A 14,355-nucleotide genomic window follows, 5' to 3' on the forward strand; every position below is an offset into this window, starting at 1 on the left:
TTTTGCTTCTGTCTTCATGACAGAGGATAGAAAAAACATTCTAGTAATAGCTGTAAGGCAAGTGGTGGAAGGGAGAGGGAAGCTTGGTGAAATTGCTATCACCAGGGAAGCTTTACTGAGCAAACTGTTGGAGCTGCGGGCTGACAAGTCTCTGATTCCTGATGGACTTCATCCTTGTGTTTTAAAAGAGGTGGCTAATGGTGTTGTAGACATGTTGGTGTTAATTTTCCAAAATTTTCTAGATTCTGGAAAGGTTCCATCAGACTGGAAAGTAGAAAATATAACCCCTCTATTCAGAAAGGGAGGGAGGTAGAAAACAGGAAACTATAGGCCAGTTAGCCTGATGCCTGTCATCTGGACAGTGCTAGAATCGATCATTATGGGCGCATAGAGAATCTCAAGGTCATTGGGAAGAGTCAGCATGGTTTTGTGAAAGGGAAATCATGTTTAACCAATCTAATGGAGTTCTTTGAAGGAATAGCTTGCACCGTGGATAAAGGGGAGCCTGTAGATGTATTGTGCTTGGATTTCCATAAGACATTCAATAAGGTGCCACATCAAAGATTACTGTGGAGGATAAAGGCTCATAGTGTAGGGGGTAACATATTAGCATGGATAGAAGATTGGCTGGCTGGCAGAAAGCAGAGAGTATGCATAACTGGGTCATTTTTGGATTGGCAGGATGCAACAAGCAAGACCTGCAGGGCTCTGTGCTGGGGCCTCAACTTTTTACAATTTATATCAATGACTTAGATGAGAATAGCAAAGGCATGGTAGCTAGATTTGCAGACCGCACAAGGATAGGAAAGTATGTTGTGAAGAGGACATAAGGAGGTTACAGACAGTTATAGATAGGTTGAGTGAGTGGGCAAAGATCTAGCAGATGGAGTACAATGCGGGAAAATGTGAAGTTGTTCACTTTGGCAGGAAGAATAAAAAAAAGAATATTACTTAAATGGGGAACGAGTGCAGAATTCCGAGGTGCAGAGGGATCTAGGTCTCCTCATGCATGAGTCACAAAAAGTTAATATGCACGTACAACAAGTAATTAAGAAGGCTAATGGAATGCTATCCTTCATTACGAGAGGAATTGAACATAAAAGTAAGGATGTTTAAGGATGTTATGCTTCAGTTATACAGGGCATTGGTGAGACCACATCTCGAATACTATGTGCAGTTTTTGTCTCCTTATTTAATGAAGTATGTTAATGCATTAGAGGCGGTTCGGAGGAGGTTTACTAGATTGATACCTAGAATGAATGGCTGTCTTATGAGGAAAAGTTGCACAGGCTGGGCTTGTTTCCACTGGAGTTTAGAAGAGTGAGGGGTGACTTGATTGAAGTAAACAAGATCCTGAACGATATTGACAAGGTGGATGTCGAAAGGATGTTTCCTCTTGTGGGTGAGTCCAGAACTAGGGGGCACTGTTTTAAAATTAGGGATTGCCCTTTTAGGACAGAGATGAGGAGAAATTTTTTCTCTCAAAGGATTGTGAGACTTTGGAATTCTCTGCCTCAGCAGGCGGTGGAGGCGGGGTGATTGAATATTTTTAAAGCTGAGGTGGGTAGATTCTTGTTAGGCAAGGGAATCAAAGGTTTTCAGGGATAGATGGGAATGTGGAATTAGTAATACAAACCGATCAAAAATGATCATATTGAATGGCGGCTCAGGCTCAATGGGCCGAATGGCTTACTTCTGCTCCTATTTCCTATGTTTGTATGGTGTGGTGGAGGTGCTCCAGAGTTGGGTTTAATAGGGGTAGAATAATGCACCTGACATGGAAGTGCTGGGACAATGTCAAAGAAACTTTCCTTTGTAAAACAAAAACAGAATTACCTGGAAAAACTCAGCAGGTCTGGCAGCATTGGCGGAGAAGAAAAGAGTTGACGTTTCGAGTCCTCATGACCCCTCAGACTCGAGGACTCGAAACATCAACTCTTTTCTTCTCCGCCGATGCTGCCAGACCTGCTGAGTTTTTCCAGGTAATTCTGTTTTTGTTTTGGATTTCCAGCATCCGCAGTTTTCTTGTTTTTAGTTTTGAACTTTCCTTTGTATCTAACCCATATCATACCTGAATGTACGATGCAAAAAGTGAGCTTTGACCACTGTCATACCTCATATTAGGGAGAACAATATTATCTTTCTGCACAGATAACAATAAGTAAAAGTGATCTGGAATGATTTGACAGTTTTTGCTTTTCTTCTTTGTTACTGAAGGAACAAGTTATTACCATCTTGCTGTCATTGCCTTTTATATTGTGTTTGGTGACCTTGTGTCAGAGTGCGATACTATCTCTCTGTGCATAACTGGAATGCTCGCTGTACCTGGAAGGATGTTCACATATATTTTTCCTGTTTATTTCTCATGGTTACCAAGGATACCCTGCAGTTTTATCATGAGATACTAGTAGATTATGTAGCGAGATACTAGTAGATTATGTAGTAAGAATCTGACGTATTGGCCCTGATATTTAAGGGGTGGTGTGAAGGGAGCTGGGGGTGGTGGAGACTGTTTTGTGTTTGGGAAACCTAGCTGGAAAAGCATCCTTTCCTCTGGCCCTGCCGATTTTAATGCAGGACCTGTTTAACATTTTTAAAACTTCCATCGATCCCAGCCGCAAGCAACTAGATTTGGAGGCTGGCTGGCTGTCAGGCAGCTAGGCCTTCGACAACAGACTGCAGCCACATGACAGAGAGCGGGAGGGATGAACCAGAAAGATCAGGTGATGGGAGGGGAGGATATTGGAGGCTGGGGTGGGAAGACTGGTGAGATCGGAGGGAAATTTGGTGGCGGACAGATTGGAGGTCAAAGGGATCAGTGAGATTGATGAAGGGGAAGATCAAAGAGTGAAGGGGTCAGACAGGTCAGGGGAGATCAGAAAGGTTGGAGTTTGTAGGAGGTTGTGGCTTAGTGGGGTGAGGGGGTCCAACTGTAGTTAGAGGGGCCGATCACAGGAGTAGTCTACAGGTTTGTTTCTGAGAGGGTGGCGGATCAGAAAGCCACCTACCTACTGGATCCAGCTGTCCTTGACTCCCTTTAGCTGTTGGACTCCTCCAGACCCTGGAAACCCAGCTAGCCAGGTTTAAACCTATAATGGAGAATAAGTGTGAGGCACTGACTCTCAATAAAATATTTCAGTGAGCCGCCTCCTCCTGGGAGCAGATTGGCCACTTGCTCCATCCCGTCTCTGTTAAAAATGGAAGTGGGTGGGTTTGAGGCGGGTTGAGTTTGGATTTCAGATTTTTAACATTTTAACATCCCACCCGACCTTAACCCACCCATTTTTGGAGCTTATCATTCACTGCGTTTTCTATCTATTCTTCAGGAATACCCATAATTTAGGGCACAATACAAGAGATAGTCAAAATGCTAGGGTTAATGCATGGCCTGTGCAGTTCTGTTTATTTTACTTGTTAGCCCTGCTCAGGGAGTACAATGAGCTGAAAGATGTGCTCCTTCCTGCACTGATAATGTTCAGATATAAATAGGATTAGTCCATGTAGTCAAACCTTTCCTTTCAAGGCAACTCTCTTTCAAGACATGCCAGATTATTTTGTCTGCCTGTTAGTTCCATTGTCTCCAGTAATGTGAAGGGTGGAGCACAGATGAGTTTAATATTTCCAACAGGATGGGAAAGTAACATTGAATTGAACAGAATCTAGCTAAAATAAGCATATTTTCCCCCTTGGGCAAATAGGAACATACATTTGAAATTAATCTGACAGTTCCAAATCACATCCACTTTAAGTAGTCAACTTTCTCCAACCAGTGATATTCAATTTTAGTAAAAATTTAATCTGATATCTGTATCAGCATTCTTGCCATTAAATATTAGAAACGGCTTGATAGTACACATCCTCAATATGACATGATTTCAGTATTACACCTTCTAAATATTAATGTTTTATTGTTGCTTCATGTCATTGATGCTCTGTACTGAATCCATCTGACAGTGTAGTCACTTGATATTCCATCTTACATGCAAGGAGAGGTAGGAATAAGAAACCGCAATTTAGCTAATCCGGTTCTTTTACTTAAATCCCGGCACATGGCCCACCTTGGGCTAGTTTGCTGTGGGAGTTAGTGTAACTGGCATAGTTGTAATGCTGTACAGGATACTATAGTCAATTTGACAGGAGTCTTATACAATCCTGCTATGTGTGGCTTTTTCCTTCAAACAAGATTAAGGCTAAAGCATCAACTCTGATTAAACGCCACATTACCTTTGCAGATAACTTACCTGGTAATTGTTAAGTGATTCTGTCCAAAGTCAGATACATTGGGTTAAACATTAACTCTTGTTGATTGAGGATTTGTAAGATCGCCAGGGAATGGATTGCTTTTCGTTCTGATGTTCATATTATCACTGTTACTGTAAAAGCGGTATCAGTTGGTTTTTAAACTTCTCGCAGTGAGCTGGTTGTTTCCAACAGGTTTTTAAACTTCACAAAGTAGACTAGCTGTTTCCAGAAAGAAAGCTGGAAAGTTATTCTCAGTTAGAATTAGTTGTTTGTAAATGTGGCTTTCAATTGGATTAGTCCTGAATTGGCACTGGTTTTTCTGCAGGCAATCTGTTTATAGAAACTCACTGTCAGGAATTGAGGAGAGCGATTGTGGATTCTTCTACTCCATCATCAAATTTGATGAGCAGATAAGGGTTGGCATCAAAGCAGGAGGGAAGTGAGAAGAGTTTTCTGTAATCCAGGGCCCTTCATCACAAATATTCAGTTCCTCATCACTGACAATTTTAGATGTATGCCTTCAGGATAGGCTGTAGTGAAACACAGAGTAAACATTCTGCATGCGCTCAGAGACACATTGTTGAGGATTCTGAATAGTCATAGAGTCATAAACATGAATGTTTATTTGATTGTGTTACATGGTAGTCTGGTGCATCTCTTTATTTTTGTGATCAACTGGGAATCCAAAGTGTTGCCAAGGTGTCAACAGCTACATTTTTAAAACATAGCCATGGTCTCCAAAGAGCTATTCTTTCAGCTTGTCATCCTGCACAAGGCCCTAATACAAATGGAGTCAAAATAAATGAATTATGAGGGAGTCTGGAAAATAGTCTGCTTTCTTCTGTACCAAATTCACTGTTGCTAGAATTGTGGGCTGGAATATGGAAGCCTGCCAGAGGAAGGAATGGAGGCAGGGCCCAGAATTTCCCGGCGCTGGCTAGCATACCAGTTCATTGGTATTTTCCCACCTCTGGGCTATTTCTAAGGAGTCAGACCGGGCGGGGTAATGGGGTCACCCCGTATGGCAGGCAGCTTGTATACATATTAAAAGGCCTATTAAGTTAGCTTGTGGGTTTCCCATAGTATCCGCTGCATGGCAGATGCCTGGAGATGACCCTCCGACAATAGACCAGCAGTCCAGGATCAATTTGCAACTCTTCCCCCACCCGCAGCCACCATATCTACATGGCCACATCTGTGACTACAGACCACCCAGTGATGGGGTTCCCTCTCCACAAAGGCTGCTATGGCCTTTCTTTTTTATAAAGTTTGTAGAAGCGCTTGAGGTATCCTTTCTCTCTCCCTTAACTACCAGCAGGCTGCAGATCTCTCAGTGCTGGCCAGCCTACTATTGACCCTCCAGCTTCCAGAGCCCACTGTGCCCTCTGCCATCCCTTTTAAAATCTCTATTGCTGACATGGTGCAGGGTTGGGACATGGATTTGATCCCAAAATCAGGGTCCCAATCTCAAAACAAAAATGTAGCCTGTATCTCTCTTGACTTAAGTCTGCAGCAAATTGGGCCTCAAGTACAGAGGGAAATCAAGAAATCTTACAGAATCATTGGTGCACATTAAATTCTGAGGAGCTGAGTGTGTATCTTTCACAAAAGAAATATTACTTCTCAACATTGCTGTCTGTTGCTGTCTGTCCAATGCTTCAAAAATATCTTTAACTAAGTAGATGGATGAGATACAGAGAAGGCATCGGTAGACTTGACTACTCTTGATGAGTAATGGTAGCAGTAGCTGGGGATGGAGACTTAAAGTACTACCTGAGTGTATGGCATATTCAGACTAAGAACTTTCACTACAGCTTCTTATATGATACATTGAGATGCCCATTGGTTTGCCATAACAACAGCAAAAATTCTTCAAAATAATGGCATTCCTGGAATAAAAACGGAATTTGATTTATTGAGTCACCATGAAAAAGTGGCCTTGTTTACTGATGAAAAGAATGGTGATCAAGCATTAGAATTTAGGATTATTTTCTCTTTATTTTAATTTGGATTAATATTCTCACAGTTTGGGCATAAAAACAAGAGCTCTTTCAGCCTGTCTCTTTCACCAGGTCACTGAGACTGATGGACACTGTGCCCTCAATCTATTTTTTGTCACACTCCTTCCTTGTTGCCAGCTTTTTATCTTCTTATCAAACCTGACAATCGAGAAAAATGATATGCTTTTACCCTCCTCGCCTCCTAATGTGGTGGTCAGAACCCAATGACCACTGGTCCATCTAGGCAGGGCCTGTACAGAGGCAAGTCACTTCTTAAGATGAAAGGATCGGGAATTGCAACAAGTTACCTGCTGCCTACTCTGTCAACCGCAGTGAAGGGAGGTAAACCTGAATTTAAACATAATAGAAACACAGCGAGTAACGAAATGCAATATAAAAATGGGCTTTGAATGAGCTGGCAAACTTAATCGTTATTAATTGTTATTACAGTGGGGAATCCAAACCGGTGGTAGCATATGCAGCAGAGAAAATAACATCTGTAATTGGTAATTGTATTAGGCTGTGTTTGTAGTTCAGAGGGTTAAAGGCAGCTCTGGGCCCTCCACGTGCAGCCTGTTCCATCTGGTAGACCCATTGTAGAGAAAGCTGGGCCCCTGCCTGTGTGTTTCCTCCATACTTCAAGCCAGCATGTGAACTGCTCCCTTGGGGAGGAAGTCCTTCAGCTTTTTTTATGCAAGAACATCCTGTTCAATGGCTTATCAACAAGGGCCTCAGGCTTAAAGCCAAGAGCTGCAAAAACTTCAGGATCTGGCTGAAGCATTTACCCCAGTGAGCACAGGAAGCCTACAGAGAGATCTTAGAAAGAAAAGAGAGAGAGAGAGAGAGAAAGAAAGAAAGAACTAGGTCAAGTGAAGTCTAACTGCATCCACTTAACACTAAGTATTAGCAAGGAGACTCGTTTTACATTTGGAGAATGCTTTTGTGTTCAGAAACTTCTAGTAAAGAATGAAGCAGTTGCTATTATTTGGACTGCTCTTGCAGCAGAAGGGGCCGGATGTTTACAAATGCTGGCAAAGGTTCCAAAGGCTGAGTCTGACAGCTGATAAACTAGCAGAATGTGCTGAGGCAGAGCAGAGCGGAGCCTGGGAAAGGTCTTTGCTGTATGTGCCTGCATCAGTCTGCAGTAATTATCTTAGCGTGACCGCGATTCCAATTCTTTCCAATGTCATGAAAAATTAGAAGACGATTGTGCACCTAGAAAAGGCAAGTCGGCTATCCCCTGTCAACTGACTGGTGCTTTGGAAAAATGATACTTTTAACAACATTCACGACTGGGCTGTGGATTTCATTACATCATCATTCATCAATCAATTAACATAATTTGCAGAAGTACCAAGGAAGGATGACGCAGATTCAATAATAACTTTCAGAATGGAATAGCATATACATCTAAAAAGGGAAAAAAAATGTCATGTTATGGGAAAAGAGCAGGGGAATGGAACTAATTGAATAGCTCTTTCATAAAGCCTGGGCCAAATGGCCTCCTCCAGATTCTGTTGAAGGAGTTTTAACCTAGAGGAATGCATGGGTTTGGGTGAAGGGTGGGGAATAAAACCATGGAAAATGTCAGCGCGATGAGAAGTTGGCTTCAGCCCACTGACTCCCACATTTAATTGGAGTGTGTTTGGCTACTTGCATACCAACCTGCTCAAGAGGGGTGGGTTGCCTATTAACAAGTGATAATCCTTCAGTTGGCACATCCATGGGTTTACCAGGCTTCCTGAAACCTCACCAGTGTAAGCAGGGTGAGACCACAACGGCAATTGAGGAAGCTGTTTGAAACTCATGAAAATATTGCAATATATACTCAGTACTCATTGCTGCTTTCTTACCTGTTGTGGGAAAGGGTTTGTTCACAGTATTTTTACTGAAAATTTACTTTCTGCCCTTGCAGGTTTTCTGAAACACAGCAGTATGGGTGGTGCTGTGGCTGTTTTAGATTGGGCCTCCTTACCAGGACCAGCACCAGGATCAGCAAGGGCACTGGCAACAGCAGCAGCTGCCTACTTTTAAGAGACCTATAGCTAGATAGTAGAGAAAGAAGTAGCTGGCAGGTGATGACTGATGGGGTGCTTGCCTGTGATGACACCAGTCAGAATGAGCAGTTCCTGGGGTTTGCTTGTATGGTTAGCTTCCCATAGGTGCAGTGTGTCATCGACAACACACACTGGACACCCGCAAATCAACCAGGAGTATTCTTCAACTGGAAGGACTTCCACTGCATCAATGTGCAGTCACATTGCAACCACAAAAAGACATTTTATGTAGGTTTACACCCAGATTCCCAGGGATTGGCCATGATTCTTTTGTCCTGTGGCAGTCCAGGCCAAATGCTGTCTTTGGACATGCAAATAGATTTTTAAGGCATGGATCCTAGGAAACAAGCAATACCCACTTTAAACTTGGCTGCATTCAGGAACTCAACCAATGAAGCCCAACAGCGCTACAACAAATACCAAATGACAGCTTGTGCAACTATAAAGCTTTCCTTCGTAGACCACGCGTATATAGGCTGTAGTCATTTGCACTCTTTTTAGTTATCTTAAAAATTTGTTTCTTAATTTTTGGTTGCACTTCAGTCCCAAATACTTAACCTTTGGGCACTTGATGGGAGAGTGGGGTGGGGGGGGGGGGCGGTGGGTTGGGGGGGCGGGTGGAGGGAACTCCTCGTAAACCTGCTCCTCGGCCTGGCCAAATTGGCCATTAACAGGTCCAGGCAGAAGAAGGTTGAGTGGGTCATCCGACCCAACTTTCTGCCCCTCTCCTGTGGCTACGTTCGCGGCTGGGCGTCCCCCGAGACTGAGCACACAGTGAGGCTTTCCTCATTAGAAGCTTTTCGTTATCGGTGGGCACTGCAGGGGCTGGAGTGCATTACTGACCCCCACAATCATGTTTTAACTCGATGTTTGTAAGTTTCCTTTAACATTTTGCTCTTGAGTTAGGGTGCCCCTGTAAGGTGTATCCACTTTTGTTAGTTTATTCGACCTTTTGTTAATTCGTTCCCCTTTTTATTGATTTAATCAAAAGCTTTCCTCTTTTGTTTCCTTCTGCCTTGACATGGTGCAACCCTGTGACTTGGGAACAGATAGAGGCAGGCTGCTCAGATCCCTGCTCTGACTGCTGATCGATGCTCTTGATTGATGACCTTTGTATTGTAGAGTCTGTGAGGGCCCCAGCAAAGATGATCCCACCTGCTCCTGTGCAGGGCAGACTCAGCCATCATGCAACAAGGCAGCATGTGTACTACGGCATGGGGATTGGTGGCAACGGGTGAGTAGCGGAAGTGCTTTGAATGGAGGTCCCATGTTTAGGGGGAGATGGTAGTGTGGTGGTAATGCCACTGAGCTAATAATCCCCAGGCTAATGCTGTGGGGACACAGGTTCATATCCCACCATGACAGCTGGTAATAATGTTAAATTCAATTAATTAAATGTAGAATTGAAAGCTCGTCTCAGTAATAGTGATCATTGGTTATCATAATAACTCATCATAAAAGGAAACTTACAAACATCGAGTTAGACGTGATTGTGGGGGTCAATAATGCACTTCAGTCCCTGCGGTGCCCACCAAAAACAAAAGGCCTCTAATGAGAAAAGCCTCATCACGTGCTCCCTCTCCAGGGACACCGGCTGCGAATGTAGCCACAGGAGAGGGGCAGAAAGTCGGACTGGATGACCCACTTGACCTTCTTCTGCCTGGACTTGTTAATGGCCAATTTGGCCAGGCCGAGGAGCAGGTTTAGGAGGAGGAGGTCCTCTTCCCTCCCTGCCACTCTCAACATCAAGTGCCCAAAGATTAAGGGTATGGGACTGAAGTGTAACCAAAAATTAAGAAATCTGGGTCACTAATACCCTTTAGGGAAGAAATCTGCAATCCTTACCTGGTCTGTCCTGCATGTGACTTCAGATTCACAGTAATGTGGTTGACTCTTGACTGCACTCTGAAATAGCCTAGCAAGCCACTCTGTTCAAGCACAATTAGGGATAGGCAACAAATAGGCCTTGCCAGTGATGCCCATATCCCATGAAAGAACAAATTTAAAGAATTGTAAAATATGTCCCATTTTATCATCATCTGTCTCATGGCCCAGCCATACTTCACTGTTACCACTGTGCGGATCAGTGCAGTACTGTAAGGCCAAGGCTGGTTATCTGTCATTCTATTTAATGTGGTAGACACCTTGGCATACAGAGTCTACATGGCTTTGGTCGTGGGCTCATTTGATTGAAGCATTTGATATTCCATGGTGCTGATCACTCTATCTATGCAACAACACATCAGCATAATGCCCTGCAACAGCAACTCACTCATGCTTGAAGCACTCCTCCATTTTCTCTGCAATAGTGGTCAGCGTGCTTGGAAGGCCAATCAGTGCATTCTCTGCTGCTCAATGATTTTCATTTTCATCAAGTCACCAGAAGCTGTGTCCAGCTTGGAGAGATCTGCGCCCTCCAGCACAGATTCTCGACCACTGTCCCTGCCTCCACCAACTAATCTTGCTTACATGTAATGCATTGGTCACCAGGTAAAAACTCACCTATCTGCCTTATTGGTCCCACTAAAGGGTGAGTATCTGAGCTGGTGCTGGAGCTGTGACAGTGCAACCGCAGCAGGATTCAGTTCCTCTGAGTAATTATCATCTGTGACTTCCACTGACTCCTGCCTGAGAGATGGCCTGGTCAGAGATCAGAGGTATGAATTAGAACAGACTAGGTAAGAATATGCTGCAAGTCATTGTTGATCATATTCCACTCACCGTTGAAATTGAGTCAACTTGACTGAGTGTGGTGTCACTAGCTAGCTGGGAGGTCTCCATCTCCCCATCTGTAATGGCCAGGGATGCCAAAACTACACTGATCTCCAGTCTCCCCCTGCCTACACTTTTGAGCGGGGAAATGTGTGGAGGCCTAGTTCCAGTTCTGTGTTGTGTTCTTTCTTCCCCTAGAACAAAGAAAAGAACATAACTATGAGTTAGTGTAATTGTATTTTTTTTAAGTTCTTACATGGGATGTGGGCATCACTGACAAGGCCAGCATTTGTTGCCCAATGCTAATTGCCCTTGAGAAGGGCATTGTGTTCACCAGATAGATACATTTGGTAAGGGTGACTATTATGGAGAAGCTTGAAGGACGAGGCTGAGTGTAATTGGTAGATAGATAGATGGAGATTTGAGCAAATGCATAGGACAGTAGGATGGTTGTGTGAGCAGGTGTACGAGGTATGACGTGATGGAGTAGGCTTGAAAAGGCAGAATGAGATGCTCTGGTGATGTGCACATCAGAATGTAGATGAATGTGCAATTCTACTCACCTTTTCTGACCTGATTAGGACCTCAATGTTTTTCTTGCACTGAATCCATGAGTGTGGCATTATACTGCTTCTGCTCACCTCTTGTGTCACCGCCAGCCTCACATTTTTAATTTTAAGCAGGTTTCTTCCTCCATTGCTGGATGAAAGTATCTCTCTGTGGCTCCTCACTATCCCAAACAGCACATCAATACAGGCATCATTGAAACTTGGTGCACCCTAGCCATCTGGAATCCATTCTCTAACTTCTCCTTCCTTTGTTTCAAACCCTAATTCCTCCCAAATTCCAACTTTGGATTGGCCCTTTAAGTACTGGAGTTGAAATAGTGTTTTGTGGGTCTTCATCACACTGGCTGCCATGTAAAATACTAATAAGGTGGCTGAATTAAAAAGTCACAGATGGGTGCTCTGAACTTAGTTCCAGGTTTCCTATGCAGTATTGGAGGCCTCAGTTCTTAACACTTCTCCTATGATTGAAAGAATCATGCAAATACTCGTTAATGGGTAATCCACAAAGATTGTGTGAAGAGAAATATACTTATTTAGATATCACCACAGCAATAACTTTTTCTCTAAAGTTTGGTCAAGTGTCAAAACAGAGCAGTTAAAAAATCAATATTCTAAATTATTATTTGGAAATGAATTACAAAGACCTTATATGCCACACAATACATAAAAAGATGAAAATGAACTAAAACCATTTAGCCCATTCCTATTATTGGAACCAGATATATCAACCGCTTTACAGCAAAACACTTGCAATTATATGGCTCACCTTTAAATTTTATATTTTTCTCTCTTTGCCCTGACCTTTCTTCCCTACATTTCTTAAGGAGTTAATTTTTACTAGGATACAATTCCACAGTCCTGTGTACCTTACCCACTCTGTCTGTACATAGACAACAAACATGTCAATTTTTTCATTTGCGTGAGGTCGAAATGATTCAGCAGTGCTTTAACACTTGCCTGAATCTGGTGTACAATTCAATCCTCCAGTCTAAGCTCATTTGAATAATTATTCACAACTCCAAGAACAGGTAAAGGGCTGGCATAAGGGTTAAGAGAGAAAAAAATGCAAGTATGTAAAATTTAAAGGTATGTAGATATCAAAAGGGGAACCAAAAATCCAATTTAGAAAGCTTTGAATCTTGACCCAATAGCAGTTTTTGCCAAGGCTGAAAGGGGTTAAGAAATGAGACTCAGAAGGACAAGTTAATTCTATGTGTATGTGTTCAGCAGCCCAACATGAAGACTAATGGCTGCTGAAGTTGAGCTGCTGATGCAACACAATTTCTTGGGTGAGTATTGCAGAATACCTGCAGGCCACAGCTGATGTTGCTGTCCCTAATGTAAACTCTTTGCCACCTGGTGGGTGTCCTTGCAGTACACAGCATGGCTTAATATCTGTTTCTATTGACTCAGACCCAAGAATTCTGGTGTCCAAATCATTCGATGATAGATTCGCTCGGGATTGAAGAAATGATTGGGGACAATTTGGTAGTTGTGGCTAAACAAGCAGCACCTTCTCCTACCTGCCTTGATATATCTCACTGAATGCAGTACCATGCAAATTATGACAGGCTCTGATTGAGGTGCAATTAACCTTACAGCATAATGGTTTGTCGCATCTCATCATTATGCATTGTCACCAGGGGTGTTCTGGCACTTTATGCTTTGAGAAAAGGGGCCCCAACCAGCCCAGCATCTGCCAAAGCAAAGTATTGCTACCTTTCTCTGCAGATGCAAGTGTGGATGTTGGGAGGAGAGCCACAAAGCACCTCTCTGGCAGTCTGTCCTCTCCTGCATTTCTCCACTATTCTTTCTTTACCTCTGAACATATCAGTTCAGAACATTCTCATTCACCAAGCTACTGGGGCCAGGAAATGGCCTAGAAAATGAAAACTGGCTCATGAAAACTTTAAAAGGCCCAAAACACTTGGGTTCTCCCACTGGCAGGTCCACTCTGTGGTCTAGCTGCTTCCCACCAGGCTTGAATGGATATGCTGGGGAGTTGGTCTCCAGTATACACAGTGGCTGGGAAATGCACCCTTCCCTATACAGAGTAATGAAGCTGCTGTCTGCTTTAGACAACAGTTTCAAGTGCCCACTCCATCCTGTCTGGAAAATAGAGTAGGGCCCTAAACCAGCAGGAATTTAGCAGAACTGATTTCCAGGTTAGTATTTGAAATCCGGTATCAAGGTGAAAGTCAACCCCAATGTATTGCAGCAGGAAATTTAACCATGGACATCACAATTGAGACTAATCATGTCCTCTTTGGATCTTAACACCAACGTACTTTTAAGCATGAATCATTAGATAGTGCTCAGGAGTGTGAAACCTGGGTGATATATCCCCTGTTAGCCTAGAAGTTTTGTGGCAAATTACAGGATCTCATCTGCTACTGTGGTTTTACAGCTAACTCAGCAGACTGCGGATGAAACTTGGCATTTCCTGGGCTGGTATGACTTACGTGTGGGAGGGTATTTACCCTCTAAGCCATCTGGAGCTCATAACTAACTCCCCCGTTTATATTTCCTTATTTTTTTTGCAGCGTCAAGTTTACAGTTGCTTTTCAAATCAGTCATTTCCTATTCAAATACTTCAATAAAGCTATAGACTGGGCTGACTATCAGCCTATTCCAAACTCCTAATATTGCATTCAACTGTCCCATCATCTCAAATGTTCTCACCATCAGGTCAGACTGCCTGAAGGTGCCAAGGGATATGGTTGGGAGAGACCAGGACTTGCGTTAGAAACTGGAAGGAGTGAGTAGCTTTGGTTA

At 43.1% G+C, this 14,355-nt stretch overlaps 1 protein-coding gene across 2 annotated transcripts in view; it reads right to left on the reverse strand.

Moving 5' to 3' along the window:
- The window catches only part of si:ch211-274f20.2 (calnexin), a 100,499-nt gene extending 95,786 nt beyond the window's left edge, over positions 1–4,713 (reverse strand). Inside the window, exons 1-2 of one of the 2 annotated variants that reach the window (XM_041196015.1) lie at positions 4,242–4,713; positions 3,009–3,089 (exon numbers count right to left, since the gene is read on the reverse strand). The gene's annotated coding sequence lies outside the window, so the exon portion shown is untranslated. The remainder of the gene's footprint in view (positions 1–3,008; positions 3,090–4,241) is intronic. The other variant, XM_041196017.1, reaches the window with a different exon arrangement.
- Positions 4,714–14,355: the final 9,642 nt, after the last annotated feature.

The sequence above is a fragment of the Carcharodon carcharias genome, chromosome 9 (genome assembly GCF_017639515.1).
Source record: "Carcharodon carcharias isolate sCarCar2 chromosome 9, sCarCar2.pri, whole genome shotgun sequence".
NCBI lineage: Eukaryota > Metazoa > Chordata > Chondrichthyes > Lamniformes > Lamnidae > Carcharodon > Carcharodon carcharias.